The sequence below is a fragment of the Papio anubis genome, chromosome 12 (genome assembly GCF_008728515.1).
Source record: "Papio anubis isolate 15944 chromosome 12, Panubis1.0, whole genome shotgun sequence".
In the NCBI taxonomy this organism is placed as follows: Eukaryota; Metazoa; Chordata; class Mammalia; order Primates; family Cercopithecidae; genus Papio; species Papio anubis.
In genome coordinates this window covers 11415654-11440051 of record NC_044987.1, presented here as the reverse complement: position 1 = coordinate 11440051, position 24398 = coordinate 11415654, and the positions used below count along the sequence as shown (strand labels likewise).

Genomic DNA, 24398 nt, shown 5'->3' with positions numbered 1-24398 from the left:
GCCAAGATTGATACCCACCATTTTTCTACTCCCTGGTATATTCCAGAGATTATAAGCATGATTAATAAGAATCACAATATCGTATTACAATGAAGAAACTAAGGTTTAACAAGATTAAATAAATTGCATATCATCCCATGGTTAGTAAATGATTGAAGCAGGGTATAAAGTCAGGAGATTCAAACTTTTACACCTCACTGTCTTTTGATAGTACTGCTGACAAACTAGGGAAGTTGGGTAAGTTAGCTTGTCAGGAATAGAACGATAAATTACCCAATTACTTGGAGACATGGTAACTGAAGAGCTGATAAATGATCATCCCTCCATCCATCCCTCCATCCGTCTTTCTATTCTTTCTTTCAATCAATAATTCAGCAAATCGTTGTTAAACACCTACAATACACCAAACACTGGAAAATCAATGGTGAATACAGGAAAAGTTGTTCTTGTCCTGCAGAAGCTTCTGGTGAGTTAAGGGAAATGAACAACCAATAAGCAATTACAACGTGGAGTGAGAAATGCTGTGCTCGGGAAAGGGCAGAGTGCTATGGAGATCACAGCAGGACCCTACACCTAGTGTAGGAGATGCCAAAAAGACATCCCGGGAGAAAAGTGCTGTGAACTGAGGGGGAGATGGAGACCTGTGCTCTTCTCTCATCTCATACCTGGCAACCAGGGACCATGTCTTTTTTTTTTTTTTTTTTTTTTTTTGAGACAGAGTTTTGCTTTGTTGCCCAGGCTGGAGTGCAGTGGCACAATCTCGGCTCACTGCAACCTCTGCTTGATGGGTTCAAGCAATTCTTGTGCCTCAGCCTCCTGAGTAGCTGGGATTACAGGTGCCTGCCACCATGCCCGGCTGATTTTTTTGTATTTTAGTAGAGACGGGGTTTCACCATGTTGCCCAGGCTGGGCTTGAACTCCTGAGCTCAGGCAATCCGCCTGTCTCGGTCTCCCAAAGTGCTAGGATTACAGGCATGAGCCACTGCCCCTGGCCATGGTCCATGTCTTTTAATCTTTCTGAGGTCCAGAATCCACCTTTTGAGGTCCAGGCCCAACCTTACAGATGATGATACAAGCTCATGAGGACACTTAGGAGAAGGTAGCTGTGGAATGATGGAAAGAGTTCTGGGTGAAAAAGCAGCAAGTCTGGGCTTCCAGTAGTTCTGAATAGGCCCCTTGACTTCACTGAGCCTTTCTTTCTTCTGAGCCCAGGACCTGGGGACGAATAAATGGAATTACAATAAGAGGAGGTGCCTGCTGCCGTGTATCACACATGGGAGGCTCAGAAAATATTTGTTCCAACTAAAACTAAAGTTGAGTTCATAGGATTCCATTCCCTGCAGTAAAAGAGCCAATTTCTGTCTCATTTCCTTTTTTTTATTAAAACAAAGTTATCCTTATATATTCTTTCCTGTCCTGCAAGGATGCTTCTTGGCTTGGCTATTCAGTGCGTTATTTCTCTTATGGCTGGACAGTAAGAGGTCCCAGCTGGCTTTCAGGGCCTTGACTGGGCAACTTTTTTTAAGACTGTGACTGAGAACGCTGTGTGCTAATAGAGGGTAAGGCACACGTTGTACAGTGACAGTCCCAAGCACTGATCTATGTGGTCGGCTGAGGAGGCAGGGACTTTGTGGGCTTGATGTTTCCTGCAGGACATTTGATGGTGAAGAAAAGATCTCAGCCTCCGTCTTCCCGCTAGCACTCAGGATGCATAGAGGCATCCCTCCAGCCCAGCAGGCCTTCCCGGGGCCAGTGGGAGAGTAAAGAGCCAAGACAAAAAGCAGAGAAGGTGTCTGTAGCTGCTGCGGAGCCTAAGGCATTACAGTAGGATGTTGCTGTGTGAACCAGCTTCATGCCTGGCCTCGGCTAGGTCTGGGCTTTTCCAGTTTCTCCCACATGTTACTTTTCATTCCTGCTAAAGTTACCCCGGCAGAGGTGGTTCTGGAGGAAGACAGGCTGATTGTGAATTCTGGCCACTCTCCTGACTGTGCCTAACTTGGGTGTATTTCTTAACCTCAGCCTACGTTGTTTCATCTGTAAGATTTCTCATATGGTTGTTGAGAAGATAACGGAGACCGCATAAAGAAAACACCTAGTAATCTCAGCATTTTAGGAGGCCAAGGCAGGTGGATCATGAGGTCAGGAGATCGAGACCATCCTGGCTAACATGGAACAAACCCCTCTCTACTAAAAATACAAAAAATTAGCCAGGCCTGGTGGCACGTGCCTGTAGTCACAGCTACTTGGGAGGCTGAGGTAGGAGAATCGCTTGAACCCGGGAGGTGGAGGTTGCAGCAAGCCGAGATCGTGCCACTCTCCAGCCTGGGCAACAGGGTGAGACTTGAAAGAAAGAAAGAAAGAGAGAAAGAAAGAAAGAGAGAAAGGAAGGAAGGAAGGAAGGAAGGAACGAAGGAAGGAAGGAAGGAAGGAAGGAAGGAAGGAAGGAAAGAGGAGGAGGAGGGAGGGAGGGAGGAAGGAAGGCAGGAAGGCAGGAAGGCAGGAAGGCAGGAAGGCAGGAAGGCAGGAAGGCAGGAAGGAAGGAAGGAAGGAAGGAAGGAAGGAAGGAAGGAAGGAAGGATAGGGCAGCCACACTGTTGTTGCTCAGCAAGTGATGCCCTCCTCTCTTCCCCCTTAATTAATGCAACAAAATATGCCATGATTCCAGGATACATTGTAACTGGATCTTCAGGGGTCCTTTCACCTCTCAGAGAAAAGGGACGATAACATCTCCTTCCTCTAGGTGGGGAATTGAAGTCTAGTGACTTCCTTAGAAACACACAGCAAAAGGAGTAGTAAAAAGTGTTTTCATGCTCTCTGCTCCCTCACATCGGTCCCCAGCTCTGGGTTGAGATCAAAAGCAGGCTTTTCTTTGGTTAATGATACTCAGAATTACCCACTAGACAAGCTGTCTTCATAAGGGAGCCAAATGAGACAGGAATAAGAACAGGCAATACATTTCAGATTGTTAGATTGAAGGGGATATCAGAGACATTCAATCGAACCTCTATATTTTACAGAAAACGACACAAGTGCAGAGAGGGACGGCAACGTGGCTAGGGCCAACTAGCTAGTTGGTAGCACAAAAGTTATAAGAACCCCCGCCTGACTCTTCGTTCAGCGCTCTTGCTACTGTCTTGTGCTGACCTGCTGTGATCGTGAGCAACCTCTCCCCAAAGGGAGAAGCCATCAGGTAGGTGACCAGACGCATGTCTGGCTTCATTCTCCAGCCAGACCCCTTGGTGATTTTTCTGAAAATCCAGCAGCATGTTTCCCTTTGTTGGCATGTAAGCACATGGCAGAGAACACAGACCACCAAACCACAGACCGGAATCTTCCTATCTTCCCAGCTGGACAAGGGCAGCTAGCTGTCCTCAGCTAGCATACGCGCTCATGTACTTTTCATTCATTCAGCCTAAAAAATGTGTCTCCAGCCTGTAAGTCTGCATTTGTTCCACCTCTATGCAGCTGCTGTGTCCACTATCAAGCTGGGCAGGCCGTTAGAGTTCCTTTTGGTGTAACTTCCTCACTTTGTAGACTGAATCCCAGCCAGGAGATGTGCTATCTCTGGGTCAAACTCAAGTTAGAGACAGAGTCAAGCTGGAAAGCAGGTTGCCTAGCGACCAGCCCCATTTTCCTTCTAGAGTGTGGAAGATTACCACACAGAGTGACCCTGCCTCTTCCTCAAAGGTCAGGAATGAGAATAAAAAACTCATGGTGTCTGCTGGCAGAAACAGGTGAGCCAGGGCCCAGGGAAGAGCTGGGCTTTTTTTTTTTTTTCGTATTGGATGAAGCTCATTAGAAGCCATAAAATAAAACCAAGAAGAATCTATGCGAGGCCTCATTATGCCACTGGTGTCCTGCCTGCGGGGAACTCATTTATTTTGTGGCTGAGATGCTGGGAGCTGTCAGCAGCTGCTTGCAGCTGCTCAGTGACAAGACTGATGGCAGCGATGGCCAGGCTGAGGAGATGGGAGGGGAGGAGAAGCATCCCCCGTCTTCCCACCCACCACACGCACACGCACAGATGCGTGACATACACTCAGAACAGTCTTGCAGCTTCTTGCATTGATGTGCACCTTTCCTGATGACACTGTCCCAGGAGGTGGAGTGGGGGATATGCCAGCCATGGCCTGAAACCAGTATCCAAGACTCAGTGGAGGATGCTGGATAGAGCATGAGGGGCGACGTCAGGAGACCAGGATGCAGCCTCTCCCGTACTGTCACCTACTGAGTCAACTTGAATAAACGATGAACCTCTCTGTATGAGGTTCTGTTATGAATGTACGTTATGTATGTTAGGTCTCAGTTATGTATCTGGAGAAAATAGGGAAGCTAGTGCTTTGTCAACTTAAGTTCTTTATGAATGTGAGGTAAGCATGATAAAGGAGTGTAGCTTGCAGGAACTGGCAGGACCTGACTTGAGTCGGTCATGCTTCTCTGTACGCCGTGTTGTAGAGAATCAATCCATTTCAAACTGGTGTGGAGCTCCATGACAGACAGAGCAGACACAGAGGGAACAGGAGCTGGGCCCAAGACTCGTGGTGGGGCCTCTCCCCTGACTTCCCGGAGGATGTGCCCAGCACAAGGACAGGTCCGAAAGACACTGTTGACTGGCTCACGCAGCCCCGTTCCTAATACCCTCTCTTGCCTACCTCCACCATAGAAGCTAAAAGGTCAGACATCTGCTTTCCAGGCCTCCTTGCCCCCAGGGAAGGCCATGTGACAGGACTCTAGCCAAGCAGTCTTATCAGTGGATAAGAGAAGTCTGCTAGGGAGCTTAGGAGAAATATTTGCTTTATACTCCGTGCAAACCAGAACTGGATTTAGTCCCTAAAGGGCTAATTTTCTTAGGATATATAATGCACTCTTAAATAACCATAAATCTAAGACAAAACACAGTCATTGCCCTGATAAAGGCAGAGATGAAGAGCTGTTGAATTTCAAGGGTAACTATTTCTTCCTGTGTAGCGATCAGGGACTGCTTCACGGAGGAGGGGGCATTTGAGGTTGATAGGACTTGAACACCCAAGGCTGAGAGATTCGGACGTGATTGCCAGTCCCAGTCGCAGATGCCCTGAGCTCCTTCACTCTTCCAAACTGCATTATGGGGAATCTGATGATTCTTGCCAGGTGATGTAATAACTCTGGAGATGATCAGATATCATCCCGCCCCTTAATCACAAAGCACCATCTTCTGAAGCCCTTTAAAGATACAGTCTAATTCATGCCTCTGAAGTGAGCAGAGATGGATAAAGATAAAGAAGCCACCTCATAGACACAAAGGAACTTCCCAAAGTTTGAATTGTTTGAGAAGAGAACCTGCTGATCCTCTCAGCTATGTAATCCTTCTTGGAACACTCACTCATCTTCACCCACGTAGACTCGCACACCTACCCTCCAGATGTGGTGGGAGATGCCTTTATGTAACATGAATCTGTATGATGAATTCTTGCTCATATTGAAGACATGAAATTCCTATGAGTAGGATATGTACTTTGAGTTCATTATCCCTAAAAGCAAGTCATGGATATGCTCCAGTTATCTGAGTACTTTCTCTGGAGACGAGTGGAATGCTTCGGTGAGATTCGTGGCTGGGGTTGGGGCTGGCATGTCAAGTAGAAGCTAACCTGGTTTCACTACGACTATTTTCTTTTCTTTCCCTCCCTTCCTTCTTTCCTTCCTTCCTTCCTTCTTTCCTTCCTTCCTTCCTTCCTTCTTTCCTTCCTTCCTTCCCTTCTTTGTTTCTTTGACAGAGTCTCACTCTGTCGCCCAGGCTGGAGTGCAGTGGCATGATATCGGCAACCTCCACCTCCTGGATTCAAGCAATTCTGTCTCAGCCTCCCAAGTAGCTGGGACTACAAGTGCACACCACCACACCTGGCTAATTTTTTTGTTCTGTATTTTTAGTAGAAACGGGGTTTTACCATGTTGGTCAGGCTGGTGTTGAACTCCTGACCTTAGGTGATCCACTGGCCTTGGCCTCCCAACCTGCTGGGATTACAGGTGTGAGCCACCATGCCCGGCCCACTAGGACTATTTTCTAACTGAGCTGAATGAACCAACTTGGATAACCTCATGTTTAAAAAACATTCATTTATATACCCACCAGGATTGCATATATATAGAGAGAGAAAGAGAGAGAGTAACAAATGTTAGCAAGGCTGTGGAAAATCTAGGACCCTTGTGTACCTTTGGTGGAAATGTAGAAGGTATAGGCACTATGAAAAACAGTAGTATAGGAATTTCTTAAAATAGTAAAAATAGAATTACTGTATGAGTCAACAACTCTATATCTTGGTATATACCCAAAAGAATTGAAATCAGGGTCCCAAAGAAATATTCGTACATCTATGTTTATTGCAGCATTATTCTCAATAGCCAAAAGGTGGAGGCAACCCCAAGTGGCCATATACTGATAAATGAATAGCCAACGTGTGGTATATCTTTACAATTGGATATTCTCAGCCTTAAAAAGGAAGACAATTATGATACACGCTACAACATGGCTGAACTTTGAAGACGTTCTACTAAGTGACATGAGCCAGTCACAAAAGGCCAAATACTGTGTAATTCCACTTATATGAGTTACCTAGAGTGGTCAAATTCATAGAGTAGAATGATGGTTTCCAGGGGCTGAGAGGAGGGGCTTGGGGAGTTATTATTTAAAGAGTACAGAATTTCAGTTTGAGAAGATGAAGAAGTTCTAGAGAGATGGTGGTGACAGTTGCACGATAATGAATGTACTTGATGACTGTCAACTGTACATTCAAAAATGATTAAAGTGCGACTGGGTATGGTGGCTCACACCTATAATCCCAGCACTTTGGGAGGTTGAGGCGGGCAGATTACGAGGTCAGGAGTTCGAGACCAGCCTGGCCAACATGGTGAAACCCCGTCTTACTAAAAATACAAAAATTAGCAGGGTATGGTGCGTACCTGTAATTCCAGCTACTGGGGAGGCTGAGGCAGAGAATTGCTTGAACCTGGGAGGCGGACGTAGCAGTGAGCTGAGATTACACCATTGCACTCTACCCTGGGCGACAGAGTGTGACTCCGTCTCAAAAAAAAAAACAAAAAAACGATTAAAGTGGTAAATTTTACATCATGTGTATTTTACCACAAAAAAATTATCTACAACATCACTTTATTTTAGAAAAAAACCTGTTTCTAAGCTGTCCAGCTCAGATGTGATCTCTTTTATATTTTGGGGGATTATCATAATAGAATTAAAAGAGCTACATTTACAGTCAGAAAACCAAGATTCGAATCTCAGCTCTGTTACTTGTTGGCTGTTTGATCTTGTTTTTATTGAACTTCATTTTCCTTGTCTTTGGTCAAGTATTATGATATCTATTTTTACTCCTTCACCGGGCGGATGTGAAGATCCAATTAGATAATTTATGTGAATGTGCTTAGCAAACCACGGAACACTAAACAAATATAAAAATTTTTTCGAGAAGATAATGAGGTTCTCTCTGGGACCTATTGTAATATTTTCCAGTTTTTCTTGCCAAGAAGTTCCTTCTATCACACCTCAATTCCGTTGAACACAGCTTCAGCCAGCTTGGAAATAGCCTTTCTGTTGGGTCATTTCCAAATCCCAGGTTTAGAGGTTCTTCCATCTGGCAGGTGTCAAAGAAGACAACAGGGACCTTGAGCAGAACCATTTGGAACTGCAGACTTTTTGGGCCAAGGACAGACTCCTTCTCCAGGTCTGGTTTGGTTTGCAAATTCCTGGCTGTCATAGCAACCTGAAAAGCAAAGGAAGACTGTTTAGTGTCGTCTTTGACTGCAGCCTGGGCTCGGAATGCGCTCAGGTTGGCCCAGTAAACAGTGTTCACTGGTAACCACTCTGTGTCTCTCCCTCTGGGCCCAGGGATGGGTGAGGCAGGGAGCTCACCAGGCTCAAGTCGTCTGGCCGCACAGCTTCTCACCTAGTGTCACTCGGGTCCCTCTGCTGCTCTGTCTCCCAGTGGCTCTGCCAGATCTAACACAGGGAGGGAATTTCCAGAGGAGGCCTTTTGGGAGATGGAGTCAACTCCATCATGGAAGCAAATGCCTGCTTCCCACATGAAGATGTGTGAAGATGACTTGGGGAGAGGGAGCCGACAGCATTTCCATGGTAACCTCAAGCATCCCTGTGAAGTCATCATTGTGCCCTTCTGACCTATTCGAACCCTGGCAACCAGGACTGTTTATCTCTAGGGATTGAGTTCAAGATCTAAAAATGTGAAAGAACTAAACTGAAATGAACAAGCACCTCACTTGCTAAGAAGTAGGTCTACAAAGACATGTGATGTCATGTTCATTAATGGTTACGTTGATTGTTACAAGATTTTTACACATTTGACAACAATTTACAGGCGAGTTTTTTCTCATTGCAAGAATTCCTGATTATGCACAGTGATTGCCGAGAAATCATTGTTGGGCCAAATTTCAAAAGTAAAATTATAAAAAATACTGCAGTATTTTTATAGTTAAAAAATAATGGGATTGAGTGTATTTTAATATGTTTAATACGATGTGTGGGGGCTCAAAGACCCATGAAGTCCTCAAAATGTCCATGCTTGTTGCTTGTAAGTTTGTTTTTTTCCTACCTCCCCTCTTTTCCCTCCCTCCCTCCCTTCCTTCCTCCCTTCCTTTCTTTCTTCTTTGCTTCTTTCCCTTTCCTTCCCTCCCCTAATTTCTCAATCTCTCTCTCTCTCTCTGCTTTTACCTTCCTTCTGAGGTGCACAGTGTCACTGCTGTCTGGGACAGAAGCAGTATGAAATAGACAAGAAGCTCTGTGAACTCAGATGGCTGTGTTCTTCCTGTGGGAACTTGGGTACAGTATGACCTCTCTGGTCCTCAGGTTCCTTCTTCACTTATAAAATGAGGTAATAACAGTTGCTTCCAAGAGTTCTTGTGAAAATTGCATTAGTAAATGCTGGTTATTCTTGTTATTATTACTACTAATAATGATAGCAACCCACATTTCAGTAGTAATCACACACAGACATTCATATGTCCTCTAGCTACTGGAATGTTCTGGAATGTGCAGGAACCGTATCTATTTTTCTATTTCTTTTTGTGCATAGGTGAGTAGAGTATCCTGTATAAAGTCTACTTTGTTAACTCTATTTGATTACGATGTTGCTTTTCCCCAGGGGTCATATTGAAATTACTGTGGAGCCATCAATGACATTCTCAAGAGTTTCTGCTGTGTCAGGTATTATCTCTTGAGGTGCTGGATCAGACAAGGGGTCCAGGGGCTCTCAGAGGAGGATCCAGGGCAGCTGAGGGGCCACTCTCGGCCCAGGGTAGCAGCTAAACTTCCCAACCAGAATGGAACTATTTTGATATTTAAGAATGAGCAAGGCTGTGACAGGTGCCAATCAACCTTCCTCTCTTGAGTATAATCTATTATCAATTTCTTCATGCTGTGGGTGGTGGGTCATACCTGTAATCCCTGCATTTTGGGTGACTGAGGTGGGAGGATCTCTTGAGCTCAGGAGTTTGAAACTAGCCTGGGCAACATAGTGAGACCCAGTCTCTACAAAAAACAAAATTAACCATGCATGGTGGCGTGCGCTTGTAGTCCCAGCTACTCGTAAAGCTGAAGTGATAGGAGGATCGTTTGAGCCCGGGAGATCATGGCTGCAGTGAGCTGAGATCACACCACTGCACTCCAGCCTGGATGACAGAGTAAGACAATTAAAAACACAAAAACAAAAAGACAGTGTCTTCATTAACTCAGTTTGTCAACACTTACAGCTTTTGAGCAGCTTCTTTAGTGCAAAGCATTAGGCTAGACACAGTAGAGGATGTAACGAAGAGTAAAGAACCATACTTGGCTGGCCGTGGTGGCTCATGCCTGTAATCCTAGCATTTTGGAAGGCAAGGTGAGTGGATCATTTAAAGCCAGGAGTTTGAGACCAACCTGGCCACCATGGCAAAACTCCTTCTCTACAAAAAATACAAAAATTAGCCAGATATGGTGGTGCATGCCTGTAATCTCAGCTACTTGGGAGGCTGAGGCACGAGAATTGCTTGAACCCGGGAGACAGAGGTTGTGGTGAGTCAAGATCATGCCACTGCACTCCAGCCTGGGTGACAGAGTGAGACTGTGTCTCAAAAAAAAAAAAAAAAAAAGAATAAAGAAACATACCCTAATGACACTTATGGTCTGGTAAGGGAGTTATGAACATAATCAATAACTTCAGTAAGAACGAGTGGGAGAACTGTCATAAGACAAGTACATTCATCTTGGGGTCCAGGAGCACGAGGTCACATCTGTCAGGAGTGACCATGGAAGTCTTCATGGAGAAGGTGACGTTGAAATTGGGGCATTGGGCCGGGCGCGGTGGCTCAAGCCTGTAATACCAGCACTTTGGGAGGCCGAGGCGGGTGGATCACAAGGTCAGGAGATCGAGACTATCCTGGCTAACATGGTGAAACCCCGTCTCTACTAAAAATACAAAAAACTAGCCGGGCGCGGTAGCGGGCGCCTTTAGTCCCAGCTACTTGGGAGGCTGAGGCGGGAGAATGGCGTGAACCCGGGGGGCGGAGCTTGCAGTGAGCCGAGATCGCGCCACTGCACTCTAGCCTGGGAGACACAGTGAGACTCCGTCTCAAAAAATAAAAATAAAAAAAATAATAAAATTACATACCCTAATGACACTTATGGGAAGGTAAGGGAGTTATGAACATAATCAATAACTTCAGTAAGAACGAGTGGGAGAACTGTCATAAGACAAGTACATTCATCTTGGGGTCCAGGAGCACAAGGTCACATCTGTCAGGAGTGACCATGGAAGTCTTCATGGAGAAGGTGACGTTGAAATTGGGGCATTGAAGGATAGGTACAATTTCTGCTCAAAAGTAAGAAGGGGATGGAAGCCCAGTAGACAAAGAAGTTATTAAGGGTTTTTGACATGGGGAGCAACACAGTCAAAGGAAGATGGATTGGATTTACCTGTAAACACCTGAAGGAAAGGAACGGGATTGGAAGTGGGGGAAGGAGAGTTGGGGGAGGGTGGAGAGAAAGGCTGGGGAGGAACTGGAGATGGAAAGTTTATCTGTAAGGCTTTCAGTATTCTAGGTGAGAGGTAAAGAGGCCAGGTGTCTAGAAGAAAGAGATGACAAAGGTAAATTTTTGAATAGAGAGTAAAGAGATTTTTTTGATTGATTAGAGAGGGGCATAGGAGATGGTGGAGGATAGAGAGAGGTCAATCGTGACTTTGATTTTAAGCCAGGATGACAAGAAGAATTATGGTTCTGGCCAGGCACAGTGAACAGAGCTCTGCCTCCTCTCCATCCCCAACCATCCAATTCTCTTCTCAAAGGCAATCTCAACTGGGTGCAGTGGCTCACGCCTGTAATCCAAACACTTTGGGAGGCCGAGGTAGGCGGATCACTTGAGGTCAAGAGTTTGAGACCAACCAGGCCATAGTGGGTGTCTGAGGTGGAACAGCAGTTTGAACCAAACTTTTAGAGTGGAGATGTTCTTCGAGGTCAGACTGGCTGCCTTAGCAACCCGAGACTGAGCACGGGTCTGCTGCAGGGGCTCCCAAACCTGGCAATGCAGCAGTCTCAAGGGGAGTCTCAAAATGACACATCGTTTCTCCCCACCCCAAGTCGGCTTCATCATATCTTGGGTAGAGCCTGGACATCTGTTTTTAAAGTTTCTCTTCTCCTTCTGGTCTTAGCCATTCGTCTAGCAGGGAAGAGTAGCTTTTGTCTGCTCAGAACTGGTCCTGACTACTGACTGCAAGGCCAATCCCATAGGTGAGAATCTAGTGGTCCTGGTTTTCTTCCTTTACTTTTTTTGGAGTCGGAGAAGAAAGAACTATGTGGGCCCCAGTCTGGCAGGAGTTGGGCAGAGAGGTAAAGGCAAGAGTCTCCGGCATGGAGCCTTCTGCAGAGAGGTGATGGTGAAGCTCTGGTCATGGGCAAAGGACAGAGCAGAGCCAAAGAAAGCTGGGCACCAGCCCCATGCATCCTGCTGTGTCGCGATTCTCTCACACTGCCTCTGTTTTCAGAGAGAATATAAGCTACAGCAGGAATTTAAAAAAACTTTAAAAAAAATTTTAAACCTAAAATGAAATAGGACAGTGAAACCTCTGTGTTTCAACTCCTAACTTTGACAATTATCTATGCCAGGCTGATCAGTTTCATCTGCTCCATCTTTATCCGGAACCCCCTCCTCAACCTCCATCATTCTGAAGCAAATCAGGAGAAAATATCAGACTGGCCATTCTAAGCTCCTATTTTCCAGTCCAGCAGCCCCTTTGCTGGCAATAAAAATAAGCTCTGAAGATGGGAAGAAGGGATTAAGGAAGACTCATCAGTTTACCTTTAATTCCAATTTTATTTATTATTATTATTTTAAAATTTAAAGATGGGGATTTCTCTATGTTGCCCAGACTAGCCTTAAACTCCTGGACTCAAGTAATCCTCCCTCCTCAACAACAGAAAATTTTGGGATTTCAGGCATGAGCTACTACGCCCAGCTTAATTCCTCTTTTAAACACAAAGAAGCAGTCATTTATTTTGCCCCTTAAAATTGTCACCAAGTATCTGTGCAACATATGCAGACTTTAACAAAGGGCAATGCAAAGAAGCCCATCCCCGGATCAGTTAAAAATAAAAGGGCTGCGATCTGTGCTTCCTAGAGTATGCTCTGCATCCAGCAGCCTGATCCTAATGATAAACAAATAATATTCTAATCTGTTGGGGGGGGGGGTAAAGCTCTAGAGAGCAGAAATATGTGCACAGTTCAAGGGGCTTAGTGCAGTAGGTAGGCGCTATCGTCAGAGCTGGGAGGCTTGGAGTCTGGGTGGTCTGCAAGTCACAGATTGTGGAAACTGCTCTGGCTCCCCATCCCCCCTTCTCTTGGAAATCCCTCTGTTCTGAGTCTGCAGCTCCCCTTCCCCTTTCTCTGCCCGGTTTATTCTGCTCCACTTCCATGCCCAATTATGGAGTAGAAAAACTAGAGGGGCAAACGAAGGAGGGTGAAGGAATTTTGGAAAAACTCAAGTAGTCATAAATATCCTTAAGCCAGTCAAGAAGAGGTGAGGTGGAAGGCACTTGGGTGGGAGTGTATGCAAAGGGAAACGGCTGCCGAGAAGTCTGGGCATGACCGTGGCTGGGGAGTGGAATCTCTGCTCAAGGCATGTCTTCTTTTGATCCTCATCCAAGGATTCCCGGTCCCTAAAGTGCCAAAAGGGCCTCAGCCAAGTGTGGACCTTTTGGTGCCTTTATCATCGAGGTGTCATGAGCAATGCCATAGAACAGTGCTTTTCAGATTGGGATACTTCAGCCTCTTGGATTAGGGGAACCACAAAAGAATTACGGAACACCTTGATGGGATTCAATTTTACCAGAGACTCTTTTTTCAGGGGGGATTGCTATATTTAGTATTAAAATAATTGTGAGTATATGATGAAATAGAATATAAAATTTTAATGAACTTATGAAGATAAACACAAGAATTTAAAGAAGTGTCCCAATTCTAGTGACCTATTGAAAGAGGTATTTTCTTTCTTCTGTCATTAGGAGCATTTGGGGAGAATGTGACGGGAGCTGCCCGATGTCCCCTGGGGTAGATGAGTTCTTAGGGTTCTGCACTCTCTGCCCACCTGACTGGTCTCCCATTTCCTGTCAGACCCTGAGGCTGGCTATTTCGTGGTCTCCTGGGATGGGCTCACCCTTTCTTTCTCCAAGCTTTTGTCCAAACAGTCACTTATGTTTGAGACAAGCTCTCACCTCCTGACAACCATATCATGTTTCTTCTCTTTACAATGAAATCGGAGGTCATTTTTCCCAGGAAGGTTTCTCCGACTAAGCTAGGAGAACTGACTCTCCAAAGAGAATCTATAAGAATACCAGGCTGGGATGCCAAAACTACGTGCTGATACAAAGTATTTGTAAAGGTTTGTATAAAACTTATTGCACAAAACTGTCAAATGCCTGTCTTATTTAGTAATCATTAAAACCCCGTGAATTATACAGGGCAAGGATTATTTATAATTCTCATCTACCAGCCAAGTGATGGAGCATTGCAGATGTTAAGTAACTTACCCAAAACCACACAACTAGGAAGTGGTTCTTTTGACTCTGTAAAGAAAAATTATCCAAAACTTGGAAATAAAGGGGGAGAGTGACTGCATGTCCTCTAAATGTCACACTGGGGCACTGTTTAAAAACTCTTCTAACGATTATTTAGTTCTGTAGGCAAAGTCAGCTTCTTGGGCATGCAACCTGTGGCACAATGATCCTAAACTCAGAACGCTGAGTTTAGGGGGGGCCTAATTTGTTTAATGCTCAGCTGTTGCTGTCTTGAAATTCTAATTTTTTTTTTTTTTTTTTTGAGACGGAGTTTCACTCCTGTCTTCCAGGCTGGAGTTCAGTAGCATCATTTTGGCTCACTGCAACCTCGGCCTCCCAGGTTCAAGTGATTCTCCTGCCTCAGCCTCCCAAGTACCTGGGGTTACAGGCATCTGCCACCACGCCCAGTTAATTTTTGTATTTTTAGTAGAGATGGGGTTTCACCAGTAATCTTGAACTCCTGACCTCAAGTGATCTGCCTGCCAAAGCCTCCCAAAGTGCTGGAATTACAGGCATGAGCCACCATGCCTGGCCTAAATTTTTCATAATTTTTGAACAAAGGCCTCTGAATTTTTTTTGCACTGGGTCCAGCAAATTGTGTAGCTGATTTTGTCTCTAGGATAATAAATATCCCAACTGACCTTGTTATTTGCAATTAAGGGCTCAGCTCTGTGAAGTTGCCTGTTAACTTGTAGATATGGATCCGGTAGGGAAGCAAATGATTTCTGTCCATTAGCAAGGGTAATCTATACTTTATTGTCCTGTGGAACATTAACTAGATTTGTCCCTGACTTTAAAAAACTTCCTGTGGTGCGCCTTTCCCTACGGGCTATAAAAACCCTGCTTCCTCAATTGCTCTGGGCCTCAGCTTTCTCATCCTACTGATTCCCTTTATGGATTAATAAATTAAATGAAATCTTTGGCAAGTGCTCATTTAATCTGGAAGAGAATCATGTTTTTAAGTCTTTTCTGGAAATTATGCTTCTAAAGCTTTGTATTCCAAGCTCCTTCCATCATATTATGCTACTGAAGTCACACTTTTCTCCTCCATCTGCTGATCGGGAGCCCACGCCGAGGCTGTTCGCGCACTGATGTTTATGCATTTTAGTCACAACTATTATTTTTGCTTGTCTTGTCACTCTCTGTATCCTGCAAATTCTTTTAAAATTGTGTTTACCGATTTTTAAAAAGTAGATAATGCATCCACATGGTTCAAATTCAAAAATTCAAAGGGTATATAGTGAAAATTTTGCTCCCATCACTATCCCAGGCATCACTATCCCAGGCTTCTTCTCCAAGACAACACGTATGACTTCTACCATTTCATTTTACATATACCTTCAAATATGTGTATATATTCTTTTCGTTTGTTCTTTTCTACAAATAGTAGAATGAATAGTCATATCATTGTTCTGCAACTTCCTCTTTTCACTTAACAATATATCCTGGAGGTTACTGAATTTTAGTGCATAAAGAACAAAAAACTAAAAAAATCTCCTTTATTGTTTTATGGCTATATACTATTCCACTGGATAAGTTTACCATAATTTAACCATTATTTTATTTATGTGTGTGTACGATCCAAATGCCTCAAAGTGGATCTTATTAATAGATATTTAGTTGTTCACTATTGTTTGATATAATGAGCAATGATGCATTGAATAACTGTGTACATATGTCATTTTGCATGTGTGTGTGTGTATATACATACACACACACATGTATAGATATATACATATATACATGAGATTAATTCCCAGAAATGAATTTGGTTGGTCAAAGAACATACACATTTATAATTTTTGACGTTTTTGAGAAATTACTCTCCAGCAAGTTTGTATCAATTTATTTCCACTTTTGCCGGGAATGTTCCAGAGCCTTTGCCAACACCGAAACAGAGTGTATTTTGACATTTTTGAACTTCAAGATGGGAGACAGTATCTCATAGTTTTTACTTGCATTTCTTTAGTTAATAATGAGATGAAGCTTTTAAAATATATTTGAGAATAATTTCTTTTTCTGGGAACTGCCTTTTCATATCCACTGCCAATGTTTCTATTCGCTCATTAGTCTGTGATACAAGTTGTAAATATCATCTTCCCCTAGATTGTCTCTTTAAAAAAATAAACAACTTTGTTTATGGTGGTTTTACTATGTGGACTTTTGTTTGATATTGTCGAATTTGTCAATATTTCTTTCTATGGCTTCTAGTTTTCTGTCATAGTTAGAAAGGTCTTCCCCAGCTGGGATGATGAGAAAGAACCCTCCCAGTTTTTTTTTTTTTTTTTGGTAAGTTTATGGTCCCATGTTTCACATATAAATCTTTGATTCATTTGGAGTTTATTCTGGTGTTAGATACGAAATATGATTTCAACTTTATTTTTTCCCAAATGGTTCCCATATTGTCCCTAAGCTGCCTATAAAATAATCTTTTTCCACAGATTGGAGATCCCAGCTTGATTATTCACTAATTTGCCATATGTCCTTGTGTTTGTTTTTTAAGTTTTCTCCCCATGCCATGATCTGTCTGTTTATTGCATGAGTACTGTATGATTTATGTTAATGTAACTGTAGAATATATTTAGTATCTGGTAAGGCAAGTGCTCTCCTTATTATATTTCTTTTCCTTTTTTTTTTTTTTTTTTTTTGAGTTGGAGTCTCGCTGTGTCACCCAGGCTGGAATGCAGTGGTGTTGATCTCAGCTCACTGCAACCTCCGCCTCCCGGGTTCAAGCAGTTTTCCCGCATTAGCTTCCCAAGTATCTGGAATTACAGGCACCCACTACCACACCTGGCTGATTTTTGTATTCTTAGTAGAGACAGGGTTTTGCCATGTTGGCCAAGCTGGTCTTGAACTCCTGACCTCAGGTGATCCGCCCACCTCAGCCTCCCAGAGTGTTGGGATTACAGGTGTGAGCCACCACGTCCAGCCCCTATTATATTTCTTTTAAAACATTTCGAGGACAAAACTTAATGTTTCTTTTTCCATGTCAACTCTAGAATCAGCTGGAGTAGTTAAAACAAAGCAAAACAAAACAAAAAACCAGTTGGTATTTCATTGAGAGCGCATTACATTTATGGATATGTTGGGGAGAATTGGCTTCTTAATAATGCTATGCTTGGCTACCAAAAATCATGATAAGCCTTTCCATTTAGTCAAGTTTCCCATCTAGTTTAGTTGCAGCATTTTAAAATTTTGATCATCTTGCATAACTCTTAAGTTTATTCCCAGGTATTGTTTGTTATAAGGTAGATGTTTCATTTTATTGTTTTGTTGTTTTCATATATGAAAGTTACTGAATTCTGTGTATAATTGTGTATGAGCCAGTTTATTGGGTTTCCTTGTCCTGTTAACTCTAACACCCCACACCAAGCTCCTAAGATAACTAATTGTTGACTGAGTGACCCTTTGTCTGCCTTCTTGGGAGCTGGGGCTACTGCTTTTTTTTTTTTTTTTTTTGGGACGAAGTCCTGCTCTGTCGCCCAGGCTGGAGTGCAGTGGCACGATCTCAGCTCACTGCAACCTCCATCTCTGGGTTCTAGCAATTCTCCTGCCTCACACTCCAGAGCAGCTAGGACTACAGGCGCATACCGCGCCCAGCTAATTTTTTTTTTTTTTTTTTTTGTATTTTAGTAGAGACAGAGTTTCACCGTGTTGCCAAGGCTGGTCTTGAGCTCCTGAGCTCAGGCAATCCACCCACCTCAGCCTCCCAAAGTGCTAAAATGATAGGTGTGAGCCACCACGCCTGGCTGGGAGTTGGGGCTTAAGGTTTCAAGACAGTTAATGCTGAGGAAGAAAGAGGAAACATTGATTTCATCTATTGTTCCAGGATAAAGAGTAGATCATTAGCAATTGATTAGCTCCTTCTTAGGGATGTCTTTGAAAGTTGGCTTTTAGTTCCAGTGTTCGGGCTTCTGAATGGCTTGCTGAGGTCTGCTCTGTGGTCTCAGGAATGACTTTTTTTTTTTTTTGAGACAGAGTCTTGCTCTGTCGCCCAGGCTGGAGTGCAGTGAGGCGATCTCCACTCACTGCAAGCTCCGCCTCCCGGGTTCCCGCCATTCTCCTGCCTCAGCCTCCCCAGTAGCTGGGACTACAGGCACCTGCCACCTCGCCTGGCTAATTTTTTGTATTTTTAGTAGAGACGGGGTTTCACCGTGTTAGCCAGGATGGTCTCGATCTCCTGACCTCGTGATCCACCCGCCTCGGCCTCCCAAAGTGCTGGGATTACAGGCGTGAGCCACCACGCCCGGCCTTTTTTTTTTTTTTTTTTTAACTTAAAAACCTAAAAAAATTACTTTGGGAATGACTAGGTAAGGAAGGTTATCCTCATCTAACCAGAGATCCAGTTGAATTTATGCACACAGTGGGGACAGAAGAATTGGTCATGGGGAAGAGCCACTGTGCAACATTATTGAAGCTCCATGGAAGTTTCGCAACTGGGATCCTTTTATGGGGGGCAGATAGAAATCATGCCATCTGTCTGAGATCAGATGGACCCTTTAAAAAAACCACAATATTAAGGCCGGGTGCGGTGGCTCATGCCTGTAATCCCAGCGCTTTGGGAGGCCGAAGCAGGTGGACCACTTGAGATCAGGAGCTTGAGACCAGCCTGGCCAATATGGTGAAGCCACATCTCTACTGAAAATACAAAAACTAGCTCGGTGTGGTGGCACACGCCTGTAGTCGTAGCTACTCGGGAGGCTGAGGCTGGAGAATAGCTTAAACCCGAAAGGTGGAGGTTGCAGTAAGCTGAGATTGCGCCACTGCACTCTAGCCTAGGTGACATAGGGATACTCTGTCTCAAAAACAAAAACAAAACCACACACACATTTTGGGAGGCCGAGGCAGGCAGATCACCTGAGGTTAGGAATTTGAAACCAGCCTGGCCCACGTGGTGAAATTCCATCTCTACTAAAAATACAAAAATTAGCCGGGCGTGGTAGTGGTGGCACCTGTAATCCCAGCTACTCAGGAGGCTGAGGCAGGAGAATTGCTTGAACCCAGGAGGTGGAGGTTGCAGTGAGCCAAGATCACACTACTGCACTCCAGCCTGGGCGACAGAACAAGACTCCGTCTCAAAAAAAAACAAAAACAGAAACAAAAAACAAACCAAACACCCCTGCCCCCTCCAATATTAGTGATTACTCTGTAAAGGTTCCAGAAAAACTTCGTTACATCCATTTTGGGTTTTCAATTTAGTATCATTGGAATTCGACTGGAATTCTAAAGGGTTAAAAGAAATCCTAGCATTTGACCTAAATACTCATAGAAGGCTCTCTCTCTCTGGCAATGTTTAACACCTCAAAATGAAAATACATGAGCTCATTGGAATTGCTAGAAAAGGGCACGGCAGTTTTTCACACTTCTTTTGCCAGGAAGATAACACTTTAATTTCAGCCTGATTTTTTTCTTACCCTGGAGGGAATGTGGGGTTACTCGTTGGGGCTCTGGGGCCTCCATTCTGCCTGCTTCTTTGGTGGGTATTAGCATGAGAAAACACAAGAGTAGTTTGACTTCCTATATTTTTCCAATGTTGCCTGAGAATCTGGGGCTCAAACTGCAGCATAAGGGAGTAAAATTATATGCTAGTGTCTCAAAGCCTTTGTCCATCACTTTCTCTCATCTTTATTAAAAGTCTAGCTAATAAAAAAAAAATCTAAGTTCAAAAGTTCAGATAAAACTCCCTAAAGTCTGTGACCTGATTTTCTTCAGCTTGACTCATGTTAGCTCCTGGATATGGAGTTTCTAGTTTTTCTTTATGATTTTGTCAGAGACATTTGAACCACAGCAACTTCATTGTGGATAGCAGTTGGGTAAAATGAGGCTGAGACCTCCTGGGCTGCATTCCCAGGAGTTTAGGCATTCTTAGTCACAGGATGACGTAGGAGGTCAGCACAAGATACAGGTCGTAAAGACCTTGATGATCAAGTGGGTTGCAGTAATGAAAGCCAGCCAAGACCCAAAACCAAGATGGCTATGAGAGTGACCTCTGGCCATCCTCACTGCTCATTATACATTAATTATAATACATTAGCATGCTAAAAGACACTCCCACCAATGCCATGACAGTTTATAGATGCCATGGTAATGTCCGGAAATTACCCTATATGCTCTAAAAAGGGGAGGAACCCTCAGCTTCAGGAATTGCTCACCCCTTTCCCAGAAAACTCCATGAATAATCCACTCCTTGTTTAGCATATAATCAAGAAATAACTATAAGTATCCTCAAGCCAGCAGTTTAAGCTGCTGCTCTGCTTGTGGAGTAGCCATTGTTTTATTCCTTTATTTTCTTAATAAACTTGCTTTTGCTCTGCACTGTGGACTTGCCCCGAATTCTTTCTTGCACAAGATCCAAGAACCCTCTCTTGGGGTCTGGATCGGGACCCCGTTCCGGTAACAGTTTCTGGAGACACAGCGCTGTGTCAGACGAGAGCGTGCCGAGGTGGGTATGTTTTCATCAGCTGATTGCTGCAAAGAAAAACTTGCCAACTAACCAGGTCTGGGTCACTCTCTACCATAGTAGCAGCATAATTGCAATCTGATCAGCTAACCAAAGATTCCTAGCCTGCTTATTTTTCCTGGGTTTATTTGCCTCGGTGCTCTGAGACATCTATGTCATGCCTTTCTGTTTATACTCTTCTTGACTGAAACCTTAGAATATGAAGTAAGACGAAAGAAAGCCAGCTGGAGAAGCTGTCAGTTCGGCAGGTTTGGGCCATGGTCCCAAAAGACACTATTCCCTGAATCATGCCTGGTGTGACCCATTTCCTTCTGACTGCCTGCTGCTCCTTCCTCTGTGCTTGAGGCCTGGCTCTGTCTTCCAGCCAACACCAGGACTACTGGGTGTGTGGACCCAGACCCTTACAACCTGACTCACCACAGGTCTGCAGGGTGCCCTGAGAGCCCACAAGGCTCTGGTTGCTGGGGAGACAAAGATTTAAAAGCCAGGCACCCTGGCTTTGAGGAACTCTCAGAGGTTTGCCCTCAGCTCCTTTATTTGAAAGAGTGAACTTAGCCGGGGCTCCCACCTCTGAGGAAATCTTACCAAGAATTTAAAGAAAGACCAGAAGAGGCCAGGCACGGTGGCTCATGCCTGTAATCCCAGTAGTTTGGGAGACCGAGGTGGGAGGATCACTTGAGGCCAGGAGTTCAAGACCAGCCTGGCCAACATGGTGAAACCCTGTCTCTACTAAAAATAAAATAATAAAATAAAATAAAATAAAATAAAGCAGCCCAGAAGAGAAATATGATCGATAGCTTATAAGGTGGCCTCTGGTTCTTCTGAGAAGGTGCAGAAGAACTAGACATACTTAGGCAAAAAATAGCCACCTGCAGGAGAATTGATAGTTCCTTCCCCTGCCTTCTCTGGTGAGAGAGTCCTCTCAGCCCACTTCCTGATTCTCACTTATAATCATACCTGGGTGGTCTTGAAGTGTACTTGGGTATCATGCTGTGCTGCAAAGAGCCTGGGACTAGGAGGAAGCAGCTTTGGGTTCTAATCCAAACCATTGTGAGACCTTGGGCAAATGCCTTAACTCTTCTATGGGATTAGTTTCTTTGGGAAATTGCCTTCCCTACCTCATCAGGATATTGTGACAAATCACTACGTATCTATATATGAGTGCGGATTTACATAGGTGGAAATATATACACACAATAAAATATATACATACACACATAAATTTAAAATTTTCACAATAAATAGTTATCAATAACCCTTAGTTATTAGGCATTGTGTTAAGTCTTTTTGAGGCGGAGTCTCAAACTCAATAGCCAGGCTGGAGTGCGTGGCGGATCTCCAGCTCTGCAAGCTCCGCCTCGAGTTCTGCAGCATTCTCCTGCCTCAGCCTCCCAGTAGCTACAGGACTACAGGCGTCATTCACCTGTATTGACTAGTTTTTATTTTTAGTAGGCGGGGTTTCACTGTATTTAGCCAGGATAGTCACCGATCCTGACCTCGTGATCCACCGATCACCGGCCTCCCAAAGTGCTGGGATTACAGGCTTGAGCTACCTTTCAGCCCGGCCTGTGTTAAGTCTTTTACAGTTAGCTTATAGTTACAATATTCTTGCAAGACAGGTGATAGCAACCTCTCTGTTCCACTGCCTCCACCACACACCATATTACAGATAAGGAAACTGAGGCTTAGAGAGGCAAGGAAGTTTACTCAAGCTCACAGAAAGTTTCTTTTAAATCTTTTTGAATTGAAGTTCCTCTTGTTGTGTCCAGGCTGGAGCAGGTTCAATGGCCTTTGATCTTGGCCCACTGCAACCTCTGCCTCCCGGGTTCAAGTAATTCTCCTGCCTTAGCCTCCCGGTAGCTAGGGTTGCAAGTGATGTGGCATACCACACCCAGCTAATTTTGTATTTTAGTAGACACAGGGTTTCTCCATTTTGGACAAGCTGGTCTCGAACTCCTGACCTCAGGGGATCCACCCACCTCAGCCTCCCAAAGTGCTGGGATTACAGGCGTGACAAACCCTCGCTGACCTGAAAGTTTCTTTTGGAGTAGCCAACACACTGGAGCTAAATACAGCAATAGGTCCTCAGTAATGATGACTTCAAAGGCAATCATGATGCTTTTCCATCTGAATTCTTTCCTATGGCTCCTTCTTCCTATATTTGGAAGATTGTCTCTGATTGCAACATAGGCTGTCAAGCTCCTAGACACCTTTAATCTGTTGTGGGCTGCTCACACTGTGTTCCACGGAAGAGCTATGCAATTTAGGGGAATTCTTCCAGTGGCTTGACATCCCCAGCCTGGGCCTCATTTGGGTTTGGTTCATCATCCAGCGTTCATGAACATTTCCATCTCAGCTCCTTACCCTCCTCTTTCCCCACTCTACGCCTCAGCAAGATGAACTTTGCTCTGTTTCAAGTCCATGCCTCAGGCTTTCCCACTTTTCTGCTTTTGCTCAAATTCTTCTCTCCATTGCTCCATCTGGAATGCCCTTCTGTCTCCTTCTTTGCCAAATTTCTAAATATTACGTATCCTTATGGTCTTCTGTAAGGTCCTGTTTCTTCATGAAGCCTTTCCTAATCTGTTTAGCTGGAAATGGTTATAGACATTCTTTATTTCTTTTTAGTGGAACACTCCTTATTTCTCCTTGTAAACGTATGCTTTCTGAAGGTTAAGTTCATGTCCAGTTCATATTTGTACTTCCAGTCTGTAATACATGTCTTTATATGTAATAGCCATGTGTTCATTTACTCAATGAATAAATCAATCAGTAAATGAGTGTATAAATCTTGAGGGAGTTCTGAATTGTGTGTGGTGTTAAAGATGTGCCAGGAGAATTATACTTGTTTATTTATTAAGCACATGCTGGGTTTAAAATCCTCTGCCAATATTTATTACACAATTTTTTTTTGTCTTAGAATTTATGGTCTCTAATAAATATGAATAACAAAGACAAGAGCACACACCAAGAGAAATACATTAAACCAAATTTTAAAAAAATGCATTTTATGTGATGATGAAGAAGGGAAGGGTAATTGTGAAAGAGATTGCAATTAGGAAAAATAGTTCCAAGGTCTGACAAAGGGGAGTGCCGTGGACTGAATGTTTGTGTCTCCCCCACATTTACCTTTTGAAATCCTAACCCCCAATGTGTTGGTATTAAGAGGTGGGACCTTTGGGAGGTGAGAAGGTCATGAGGGTGCAGCCCCTATGAATGGGATTAGTGCCCTTATGAAAGATACTCCAAAGAGCTCTTTAGCCTTTTTTCCACCATGTGAGGAGACAAGGAGAAGACAGCAGCAAGCAACCTGGAAGAGGGCCCTGACCATAGTGGTACCCTGATCTCAAACTTCCAGCCTCCAGAACTGTGAGAAATAAATTTCTGTTGTTCTTAAACCACCTAGTTTGTGGTACTTTACTATAGTGGCCCAAACAGACTAAGACAAGGAGGGAAGATTAAATGACTGAGAGAAAAATAGTGTTTGAACATAGATTGAGAAGCTACCAGATGACACAATACAAAACATACATTTGTTCTCTAAGACCCTCTATGTTTTATAAGACATCTACTCAACCTATAGACATCTACTGGGAAAGCACCTTGAACTAGAGGTTGGGGTTAGAAAGGTCAAAATGGCCAACTTCCTGCCCTTGCATTCTGCAGAAGTTTGCTTTGGAATGCTCTGGGAGGAGAGAGGAAGAACTCTTAGTGTGCAGGGAGGTCTCACAGAGGTCATGACCCTCAACCAAGGCCTGAGGAAGCAGTGTGGTGTGAAGTTTCAGAGTATAGACTCTAGAGTCAGACGGGAGGCTGATATGGTTTGGATTTGTGTTCCCACCCAAATCTCATG

General features: G+C 44.0%; 2 long non-coding RNA genes across 2 annotated transcripts; one reads left to right on the top strand and one right to left on the bottom strand.

Annotated features, from left to right (window-relative positions):
• Positions 1-7278: 7278 nt before the first annotated feature.
• Positions 7279-8104, bottom strand: LOC108582068. The gene is made up of 2 exons (XR_001895236.3): positions 7901-8104; positions 7279-7751 (listed from the first exon to the last, which is right to left on the bottom strand). It is a non-coding gene; the product is annotated as an uncharacterized LOC108582068 (long non-coding RNA).
• Positions 8105-8205: 101 nt separating this feature from the next.
• LOC110741295 lies at positions 8206-14288 on the top strand. The gene is made up of 4 exons (XR_002517262.2): positions 8206-8275; positions 9147-9208; positions 11688-11766; positions 13794-14288. It is a non-coding gene; the product is annotated as an uncharacterized LOC110741295 (long non-coding RNA).
• The last annotated feature ends 10110 nt before the right edge of the window (positions 14289-24398 follow it).